The following is a 12,753-nucleotide window of genomic DNA, read 5'->3' as shown; positions in this document are numbered from 1 at the left end:
TTTGACTCAAAATCACATAGTTAAATCCTAATATTCACATCACAACATACTATTTTGCTTCTTTCTTGATAGAGTGAGTAGGAGTGGATGGATATTTGACCTCGGTAATAGTCACAAAAGACATAAATTGAGTTGAATGGTTTAAATGCTCATTCAATGTCTGAGTCTCATAAATGAACAATGAAAGAGATTTTTTCATTGTGTGTGTGTGTGTAATCTATTCCAGTAATTTATAATCCAATTTTCATTTTCTATTGGTAATGATAAAAAAGCAGACAAGATTTGTAATCCTAAATCATATGTCAAATTTTGTGAGTGAAGAGCTAAGGTTTTGGCTTTTGAGTATTTAGGGATCTCTCTCTAGGGACCGTAGAGTGTGAACATCGAAAAGTTTCATTTCATAACATTAGTCTGGAAGCCCCTATGCTCATGCACCGGTAGTCGATCACTCAAAAAATACTACTAGTTGTGGATAAATGTCCAAGTAGTAGTGCAGAAATTGGTCAATCACCAACAAAAAAAGATTAAAAAAAATCTAAAAAATGTTCAACTATTACTACATATGTGATTGGCTATTAGTACATCTGTTTTTATTTTTTGGAGCTCTTTTAAAAAAGGTAATTAGAAGAATCTATGATAAAACTACATCAATTATTAACCCCTTATTAATTACCAGGTCTCTTCCACTAAGTATTGAGGGTTCATAGGAATGCAACATTTCCACTAAATAATCTACACCATAGAAATGCTCGAGTTAGATGTACACCATAGAAATGCTCGAGATAGATTTACATTAAATGACATTTCCATTAAATAATCTACACCATAGAAATGCTGGAGTTAGATGTACACCATAGAAATCCTCGAGAGAGATTTACATTAAATGTGAGTGACTTTGAACAAGCCATATTTGTGACTTTTTACTTCAATCGGCAAATGGATTGCCCACTGATTTTGAAAATCAACGGTCCCTATTATGTGAATGAGATGAACGACCATTGAAGCAGTTATAACCATTGATTATCCAAATTTTACTGTATCGAGACTAAATCAACATTAAACAAGCACAACATTATTTCTTGTTTCCTGCTGTTGTCAGTCAAAATAATCGTGTCAAAATTTACCGAATTTAATCTCCAACTACTTCAAAGCGGGCAGGTATGTAGTTACATGATAGGCTACAAAATCAAATTCAGTTAAGCAGCCATGGAAGTCTATATGAACAATTCTACAAGTTCTCGCAGCTATCCAGCAGGCAAGAATGGGGGTGTGGAGTTTCTTATTTTGTCAATGACTAAATTTCAAATCAGGGGTTGTAAGGCAATGAACCTGGTAATTCTATAATACGTGAAGATCAAACACAACCCAGCAACGAGAGTTTCATCACATTCTTTAAACGCGAGTAGAAGAAGCATGGAGGAACCCCACTGAAGTTGCTTTGACTAGAGACCGATGAATGTTTTGTATTGTGATTCTCACAAAAGCGGCAGTGAAAGGGGCTTAAGGAACTCTTTAATGTTTACTCTGAATGTGGACACTAGAAAATAAAAATCGGGCCTCAACAATTTGTAAACAGTTCTTAGCAGAGGCATTTGCATTTGGCAAGATATCGTTAGAAATCACGCCTTATCTTCCATGGCCAGGTTCTTAAAAGAGATTTTTGTGTAGGGTTTAGAGAAAGCGATGAGAAATTCTTAACCATATGAAAGAATCCACCTGCGACCAGTCATTCACTTTGCCAAAGCCTGAAAGAAGTATATACAAATTTTGTATATGTCGATACAGATATAAACATTCTGCATCCTTCTAGAAACCTTTATTTAGGGCTAAAAGAGAATATAATATTGCAAGGTAGAAGTTATAATATCTCCTACTTACTAGCACTTGCACCTGATTCAGCCGATAGTTTTATATATTTTTAATGGTGTCATTGTATTGAATGTTATAATAAAATAAAATTCAAATTATTACAATGATTTTCTATATAAATTATAAAATTACTTAAAAAATATTCTATGGTTAGGTTTAGAACAAAATAAGAACATTTTAATCTACATTTATATTTTCATAAGATATTCATAAAGTACAAATTATCATATGTCACTACAATGATGATGAGACTTTTAGCAATAATCAAGTCTAATTGTCTTTCTTCTTTTAAACTATTATTTTGATTCTACTTTTGATCCTTGTAAATGGATGCATAGGTTTTTTCATTTTGGTGCTACTTTAGATTCTTGTAAATAGATGCTTAGTTTAATGGAAGCTTTGAGTTCTACATTTCATCTTCGTTGAATAAATTATTTCAATCTCATAGAATACAATAATCGTAGCATAGGCACAAACATATATTTTGTTGAACAAATATAATTTGAAAATATAAAAAGGAAATGAATCCGTTAGTCAAACTTCGCAACCCTTCCAAAAGCCTTCATCATTGGTATTCAAATATTTGGTTGCATTAATCACGTCACTTGATGTTTATAAAAAACTCCATGTACTATGATTCATTGTGAGTAAACCAATAGTTAATAGAATCAAGATATTGTAATTTTTTAAAAACCTAATTTATTCTCTAAAATAGAAAGAGGATAAACTTCTTATAAAAGAAAAATTTACTTTTCTCATCCACAATTTAATTTAAAATTATTTTAAAAAAATATATATTTTAGTTTCAATGTTGTATCGATGTTGAATTTATGTATAATATATATCTATTCATAATAAGTATATTATATATTTAATTTTTAATAGATTATTATTATAATTTGAAGAATTTAATATTCTATAATTTAATTTTAATTTATGCATTTATTTTGACAAGGTTGTCTTTTATTCATGAGATAAAAACACAAGTATTATGATATTTGTTAAAAGTATTAACAAAACAATTTAAAATTTATATAATTTTAAAATTCTAGTTCATTTTTTTATATATTAAAACAAAAAGAATCAATTCAGTTACATCGAAGAGTAGTCTAGAAAAGAGTCTTGACCTCACTAAAAGCAATTACATCAAAATGTACATGCTATAAAGTTCAAAACTCATGTAAAGAAAGTAGATAAAAAAACTAGTGTAAGAAAGTACTCATTTTTAGTTTTGCTCATTTGTATATTATAAGCACAAACAAACTATGATTATCATTAATCTTTGTATTAAATTATTGAATATTACTATCATTATTTGTATAAAATTATTGAATATTTCATTTTAATAAATTGTATTATGTACATCATTTGTGAATATAAACTATATCTATTGAACTTATAGTAGTTTTCTTATGTCTTAATATTTTTCCAAATGTTATAAAAATGTAGATTATATTTTCAAATTTATATTATGTTTATAGCCATACTATATTTTGTATTGACTTTACTAATCTATTTAATACCAAAATATTCCAAAAATGGATAGCAAAAATATTGCTTAGCTAAGAAATTTAATCAACCAATATTATACTATGATTGCAAGAGAAAACTTGAAGAAATTCATTAAGTTTTTTATTAACAAGAATTTAGATCACACCACATCCTCATTTCTATTAAATTAACTTTCCCTTTTCTTTGAAATTTTTGTTACACATTCTCCTAATACAAATGAAAACAAGTGCCACGTAGTGGTGTGTACTTGTCATTTTAGTGACTAGCATGGATAGTGAAAACTAGTACAATGTGTAATAAAATAAGAAAAAAATAGCATTAAATGTATCCATAAACACTATGTTCATATAAGAGAAAGTAGACGAAGATATAGTATATTATTTTAGTATAATATAAAAAATGGTATTACAAGTACCAAAAACCCAATGCAACTAAGAGTGTAATGTATATTTGGTTTTACAGGGACCAAAAAACCAACGTAAATAGAGTAATATAAGTTGTGTTTTAAATAGTAGGAAGCAACAATCATAAGATTTTAATTTTAAATTACTTTTGAGTAATTTGCAATATTTCTTGATTTACCTGCACAAGAAAGTAATTTTATTACATTAGAGATGAATAAATATCATATTTAGTCAAATTCAAATTGTAAGTAATAAATACTATTTTATTTTTTTACTTGGGATGGAGAATCCAAGAGTAGTGTATCATCTTCATCAAGATCAATTATCACATTGTTGTGATCTAATGTGTAAATACCTTGAACATGGAGCCCACGAATAATGAAAATCATCTCTACTTTTTGTTTGATGTAATCAACATAACTGATATTGTGAAGCTCTAGAAGCAAGTGTTTGAACATATCATTTTGGAGAGTGCATTCAATATATTTTTTCTTTTCAATTGTTAAAATACATTTGAGTGAATTGATATATGTGTACAGAGTATGTTCATTGCATTTGTGATAGTAAACAACATCATCTTGGATTGCTCCAAAAGTAAATGTTGTACAATTGCATTTTGCACATATTGGCTGAAAAGGTATTGAGAATTGATTTTCTCCTCTTAAAGCTCCATATGCCTACAAATAAAATGTGAAACAATCCAATTAATGTAAGTTAAAAATTGCAGTAAAAATTTGTTAGCATAAAAGTTATGTGAGATTGAGAATATAATTTGTTTAAAAGAGTAGAATATATTTTGAGAAAAATACTTGATTCATACATACCTGTTTGGTTGAATGTAGTAATGAATGCAAGTGATCTATGGTTTCTTTATTTGTAAGGGGTCCAATAAAAGTTGACTTTGAAGTGCAAAATTCCAAGTCTTTTCCATCATTTTATTTTACAATATTTTTGAATAGTATCATGGGATAATCTTTTGTTCGAATGCGTTCCTCAATGACAATATAATTTTGGAGAAGATTGAGATGAATATATATATCTGTTACAATTGAAGAATATTTTTTATCAAGAATGTATGTAATGTAAATAATTGTTTTTTAAAAAAAGTAATAGGCTATATTTTTTTGAATGTTGTACTTATTATTTACCTGTGCGAAATCGTGTTTTGTTTCTCCATCTTTTATGTCCAAGATATAGTGAAAGGTAGTCCTCTTTGTTGCTACTACAATTGCACCAATTGTGCCTACTATATATTTTTCTATAGATAGTAAGAGAAGTTTTATCGTTGTGCTAGTTATAAAGAAAAATTGTGGGCAAATTTTAGATATGGGTTCAATAGTGCTTTCTCCAGTAAGTTGCAAAATGATTTCACAGTCACCACGGTCATATCCTGCTTTTAAAGCAATTTGAAAGTTTGCTATTTTAACACTTGACATAGGAGAAATTATTTGTTCATATTCCTATCACATTGAGGGTTATAGCCATCTCTCCCTTTTTATCTGTTAAATCTGCACGAAGGACTTCAATTGTGTTTCTTGTTTTATCAAGGTTTGTTTGTATGTCACTATAATGTCACCCTCAAAAATATTATCATCTTTGTGTGCATTCAATTCTTCAATTGCTACTGCATTACAAATGTCCATTTTAGTGCTGAAATGTATACAAGTTTACATTTTTTAATTTCATAAGAATCTACAAATTGTTAATCATACATAATTTTGTAAGAGATTAATAATAAGCTTACACTTTTTGTTGTCCTGGTTGAATGATATTGTTGTTTGCTTCTAATATTTTGTTGCCCTTCATTTTTGTGAGACAGGAACAAGAATAAAGTGTTAGAAGAGAATTTATTGAAGAAAAGAAAGATAATAATTAGGAGTAAGGCATTGTTGTTTCTTACTATTTTTTTTCTTTTATAGTTGTCAATATTGAAGTAGTAGAGAGGTAGCATCATGATCACTCCAATATGCTTCTATCATTGAGATTTTGTAATTGGTTTTATTAATAGTTGACCAAGCATGGTCAATAAGTGATGTCAGGAATTGATTAGTTTTGTCAAGCAAGAAATATATATTTTTCTTGTTTAAAAATGTTTGTAGTGTAATTGTGTTTGTATAATTATTTTTCATATTGATATTGAAACCACTAAGAATTAATATATTATTGTTGAATATAATAGTTGACAATGTTTTTTCAATGCTATCAATGATTGAGCTTATTTTTCTGTGTGGTGGCGAATACAAGTTAATTATTATTAGTTCAGAAGTATTGATAACCAAATTTGTTTCTAATATTTCAACATTGTTTGTATTAATTTTTCTAGAACTCTTAATGATGATATTGTTCTTAACTAATGTAAAAAGTCCATGATTATGATGCATACAAATAGATTGAAACATTGTTAAGTTTTCATGATATGGTATTTGAAACGTATGTGTTTCTTGTAAACATATAATGTCTGAATGTAATAAATTATAGTCATTTTCAATATGATCAATATGTGGTGGAAGGCTTCTTGTATTTAGTGATATAATTTTTATTATTTTATTTGTATCATACTCAAAATTTGTATGTGTTAATCTTCATTTTGCATCTATTGGTAATTGAAATATTTTAGTTGTTATTTTATCGTTGACATTAAAATTTTCTTTTGTTAGTGGATTTAGTAAGAATAATGAATTTATATCTCAAACATGAGATAACACCATGTATACTAATTCATGATTGTTAACTCTCAAAGGATCAAATGCAATTCTATCAAGTGTAAGTCCTTCTGATCTATGAATTGTTCGAGCACATGCTAGTTGTATGGAAAATTGCGTATAGACCTTGACATGTGATGGGTTCTTTTTTAAAGATATTGGCTTTATTATTCATAGAATAGGTACCCATTGTTTAGAGATACTTGGAGTATATAGATGTTGGAATTTGTTTGATTGGATTTGTCTAATAGTTTTGTCATTGAACTCAATCTATATTATGTCTCCTTTATTTGATGTTTTGTATGTTTTGAAAACTCCATTTGCGCCATTTACTAGTCCATCTTTAATGTTATAGTTTTCTGCATATAATTCAACCAACATGTTGGTTTTAAAAATAATTTGTTGTGGTAGTGATTTCTTAGGATATTTTGTTACATTTCCATAATTTTCATCTATTTCATCAATTGCATTAATGATAAATGGTTCACTACAGACAATGGATAACATTCTTTGATTATGTAAATTCACTAACTTATTAGTATGAAAAAGATATGGGAAAGTTGGGTCAATAGGAGGTTTTCTAAAATATTTTTTGTTGACATATTCTATTTCATAATTTGTTTGTGAATTTGTTCACGTTTTGTTTAGTATAAAGATGAACAAAATATTTTTTTGTCACATTGTAGTTTGTAATTGATAACAAGTTACAATATCTTTCCAAAAATTGTATGGTACCTTTTTCTTGTTAATAATAGGGTTTTCAAAAATAAGACTATCTTGTATTGATTGTGCTTGGTAGAAGTCTCCACAAAAAATAATGTCAACACCACCGAAACACATTGTTGGACAATGCTTGATTTTTCAAAGTCTTTTGTTGATTAGATATAGAAATCAACTTCCAATTAGAGAGGTCTCATCTATGAAAAGTAGTTGTAATTGTGCATAATGTTTTGTAGAGAATCCATTGTGTTATTGTTAAGTGGAGTGAAGGTGGATTTATTGAAGAGAAGGAATAATGTAGAATATATTGTTGTACCTCCTGCATTGAATGTTGATTTCCATGTGTAGGCCATTACTAGTCCTTTTGGTTTTAGAGGATCTAACTTAGGATGGAAATTATAGATATGTAATAGCATTTGAAATATTTCTTTTGCTATGAATGTTTTTCCTATTCCTGCACCTCTTGTTAGAAATAAGTCTATAGATTTTTTTTCATTGAAATATCTTTTATGATTCATTGTTGTTCTTCATTTAGTTGTTGTCCTAGTTTATAATATTGTACATTGTCAAAGAGTTTAGGATTGTCTACTATTTGAAATCCTATATCAAATTTATTTTCTTACATTTTAGATATTGCAAATCTAAATTGAGATCATAATTTTCAATAATATTCTTTGTAATGTTATCATTGATATTTTTTTTATCATATTTTTTCCCCTTTGTTCCAATTGTTCAAATGCACCATCTAAATCTCCCCATGCTGAATTGAAATTGTAAGTGTATTTAGATTCATTTTGTTAAATAATGTTTTCATAATATTTTTATGCTTGTTTTATTATTTCAAATTAATCTTTGATATTGTTTTCATTCTTTTGAAATGAAACATGCAACAATAATTTTTCTCTATAGTAGTTTTCATAGTCAACATGTTTGTTATATTTAACAAATCTAATGACACTCACCTTATCTTGTTTTATTGACATTCCTTTAACAATTTTATAGTTTGATGCAAAATCTACCAAGCAAATTGGTATTAAATTTTGTGGATGATTGGCGTAGTGATCAATTATTGATTGACACATTATTATTTTTGAATCATCAGATTCCTTTTGTAAGAGTGAGTTAGGCTTAAGGATAAATGTGCATTCTTCTTGAGAAGATGTATTGATGAAAACACACTTTCTTGAGCTTGAATGTAAAGGTAGTGATAGTATTATATGTATTGCTAGTTGACTAGACATTTGTTAGAGGTTAAGTATTGCATTTTCCAAGGTGCAAATCATTTGTATAGCATTAATTTTTGTGGTTTCATGGTCTCTTCTTACCTTTCTAAAACTTTTTGTCATTGATTTATAAATTTTTTTCATGTATGATGAACAATATGTCGCAACAACATATACATTTAGTACAAATTGTGCATCTATATTTGCCTCCCATAGTTGTGGTATTTTTTTCCCCAAAACTATTATTCCAAATATGTGATGAATCTCTTTTTAGAAAAAGTGTTGGCTTTGTTATTTTTTATTGTATTTCTTTCAAGTAGTCATCTTCATTCATATTAATTTCTTTTAAGAATGTTTCAAAAGTCATAGATATGTCATAGCTTTCACATTACAGAATCTTTGATATTTTAGAAGCATTATTAAATATGGTTTCATTTGTAGGTATAATTGGCTCAAGTATGGTTGTTTTTCTCATTGATGGTAATGGGAAATTATATGTACATTGTGATTTTCTTATTTTTCTACAACTTCTTATGTGGTAGTGTCGATGCATTTTGTGAAGCGTATCATTTAGTGGTTGTGTGTTGCATGTAATGACCTTGTCAACAAACTCTTCTATATCTATATTTTTTTATTTTTCATATATTGGTGCATTTTGAAGCCATGCTAAAAGAATGGTCATGTTCATTCCCTCTATTTTGCAATTTTGTAATGAAGAAGAAATCATTGATATGTCCTAGAATTGTGTCATCATGAACCGTTAATTTTTTGAGGTAGTTCATTTTATGTCTATAATATCGTGTACAAGTCACCAGGTTGTTTTGAATGATGTAGTTAATATCAAAGCCATTTTGTTCAATCGATTTGTTTTCATGTTGTCTTTTCTTGTATAGCACTAGTAAAGCCAATAGTAGTGGTTGCCATATATGTTCTGCACTTGAGAAGGTCAAGAAAAATGTTAGAGGAGTTAGTTGTCTTATCATTGCAATCACATTCTTCTTTGTTTGTAATAAATAATTTGAAGAAATACAGATATGTTTGAAATCCATGTACCCAATATCTAATTTCAATATCTTTTCTAGAATTGGTTTGTATTTGACATCTTTTGTGAGTAAGATTCATCCTTTTAATTGGTCTTTTCTAATTCTACTGATATACTAGAAATTATTTTCTCTATGATGATACACACTGCTTTGAAGAACAGGTTGGTTGTATGAGTTGCAAAATCACCACTACTATGTAGTATTTCTAATTGCACTATTCTTTTGTAAGTATAATTTTGGGTTATGTTAAAATCTTGTGGCTCACCAAAAAATAAAATTGGAAAGTTCAACTCTTCCGCAAATTTATCTTTAAAAATTCTCAGTGGTTGATTTCCTTCAGTAGGTGCAATTTTAAGTATTTTATCATGTAATTTGTATATAGTTTGAGACTCCAAGAAACCATGTACAAGTGTATCTGTACATGTTTCTACATCTTCATAGTTTCCTTCTTCTTGAGAACTTGAATCAGTATTATCATATTCATTTTTTGTCTTTGTGTTGGCATTATATTTTTTTTTCAAAATTTTGTCTATTGTGATGTTTTTTTGTTTGTATAATTTTCTTTTGTATAAATTTTTAATGATTTTACTATTAGTTGTGGGTTAACCATTCCAGTATGATACAAATTTTTATATTGTAGTTTTCTTTTTAAAGCAACTACGATTGTCATTATCTCATTTATGGAACGTGGAAGCAATGTTTGAATAATGTTCATAATTGTAGGCACATTAATTATAGAACTAGTTAGTCCTATTTGAGAGCTTTTATGCCCCCATTATCTAATTTGTGTAAAAGCAAGTCATGGTGATATAAGTCATTCCTCTAGTTTTGATATACATGACAATATCATAATCAATTTACTTCATCTAATGCATTGTGGTGTAGCAAAAACTTAGAGCTTCCTATTATTTATCATTCTCTTACAATGTATGCAAGCATTTATTATGTATTTTTCTACTATTATAGTACTAATCTTGTTATACATTTGTTGATTTGTTTTGCAAAGTGAATATATATTCTGAGAAAATTGCAATCGCTTACAAATATAACATTCATATTGAGGTGTATCTTGAATTGTTTTTAAATATCTTTCTGTTTGATTTTTTTAATGTGTTTATATTTTTTATGACAATGGTTTTGTTATTTTCTATTATTATTACCCAATAGTTTTTTAAATTTATGGAGAGATTTAAATTTTAAATCAATAGTTATGTCATTAGGTATTGTATTTTTCTTTTCTTAAAATTTTTTTCTAGTTCTATATTCGTGTCTTTTTTGTTTTGTTTTTTGGAATATAAAGTTGTCAAAGTATTGTTTGAATGATATTGTTCAATAATATTTCAATTAGTATCATGCTTTATTTTCTTTGAAGATTTCTCATGTTGATATGTATTAGTATTACACATTTCTTTTTTTAATTTATGAAGTGAGATTGTTTTCCTATGTATTTTTTTGTCAACATGTACGGTATTATAATTTGGTCCTTGTGTTCCTATAGTTTTTTCAAGTAGTTTTGAGTTATGCGACATATATAGTGGCTCATGATATATATGTGTAGTATTTCTTTGAAACAATATTATGTTATATACTTTTTTTGATATCCCTAGAGTTTTAAATATATGTACAATTTGTTGAGTTTTTGAAGTCTATACATAAATAGTTTCTTTAAATATTATTGCCAACCATTGTAAAGAAAAAAGGGCCTCCTTCAATTTGACTTTGTGAATAAGGCATTGCCATGTTGATAATATAGTCTTCCCAATTTGCAATACAAGGTATTGTTTGCTTCAATGGTAAAGCTTGATTTCTTGGCTTTTATTGGTTTGCAAGGGACATCATCAATGTTGTCAAGGAGAAGTAAAGACATTTGTACAAAATACAATTTTATGTTGTTGGGCACCGACAGGATGTCATGCTTAACATGCATAGTCATAGCTGTCATAGTCAAGCAATCATTTCGTATGTGTAGTTACTATATTGTGTAGGGAATTGAATTAGAATTTAAGTTTATCACAAATTTCATTAATAGGATATACTAGGACTATGATTATCTTGGTCGCAGCTATAGCCCTTCACATGACCAAAACTTCATCAAATGAAAACTACCATACTTTTACTATAAACTCATGTTCTCAATGTAACCCATGGTGCTTAGTTCGAAAAAGTGCAACAATTTAAAATATTGATCTTAACACCAAATCATGCCTTAATTTATAATTATGAAATTTAAAAACAACACCTACCTCATGCAATCAGTGCTCCATTTCTCTTCTTGCTTGCTTGCTTTCCAAATCATTTTCCAATCTATCAGTTCATTTCTCCAAAATCTCTTTGATCTCAAAATCTACGTTTGCTTCTCAACCATAACCGTATATTTTATCTTTTGTTCAGTGTATAACTAACCCAATTTTATCTATTGAAACTAATTCTTTTCTCAAAATGAAATTTATTTTTTTAGTGTAAACTTTACTAACTACAAGTTTATCATAAAGAGATCATAAAGATTATGGAATGGACATTAAATAAACATTAAGAATTTTACAATTTGGGTTAAATTCTTAAGTACTTAAATACTAATCATTCACAATCACAAAAAATAATGACTGTCCTTCACTAATATGAGATGAACATGCACATGAAAATAATACAAAGTGAAAGAATTTTTTTTAAAGATGTGTGAAAATATATTATCAAAGTCAATGATAGTTGCCTTTATTCCATGAAACCATAGTGATTACAAAATTTATGACAAGGCTGCCAAATATTACATGCTTTGACCACCTCAAATGAACCAAAAAAAATTAAACTGGTGACCCAAATTTTTTTTTGCAATATTAATTAAGATCTATTGTTCAAATTGTTGTTGAAATTGAAAAAACCATACAAATATAGATATTATGTATAACATTGGAATCATGTTGTAGATTTTAATTTTTATATTGAATATGATTAAGGGATTTTATTAGTTTTATAATTTAAAAGAGAAAATGAATATTATATAATGACTCTCTCATATTTTTAATAATTTTGTAATTAAAGCTTTTAATTATTTTCAAGATGTGAGAAATAATGTATGATTCTTAAAAGTACAATATCTTTATGAATAGAATAATCATTTGATATCTAAGGAGTACTGTTTGATATCTTTTATAAAAATGAGTAAGTGAATTAGTTTTTTTTCATTTGCACAATAGTTCATTAATGCTGGTTTTGATAATTATAAACTTTACAATGCACTAAAATGTAGGCGAGAATTATGCAATATGGAGGTTGCTCCGAG

This window comes from Cupressus sempervirens, chromosome 4 (genome assembly GCF_028749045.1).
Source record: "Cupressus sempervirens isolate cs-2001-9-10 chromosome 4, ASM2874904v1, whole genome shotgun sequence".
In the NCBI taxonomy this organism is placed as follows: Eukaryota; Viridiplantae; Streptophyta; class Pinopsida; order Cupressales; family Cupressaceae; genus Cupressus; species Cupressus sempervirens.
Note: the sequence above shows the minus strand (reverse complement) of the source record.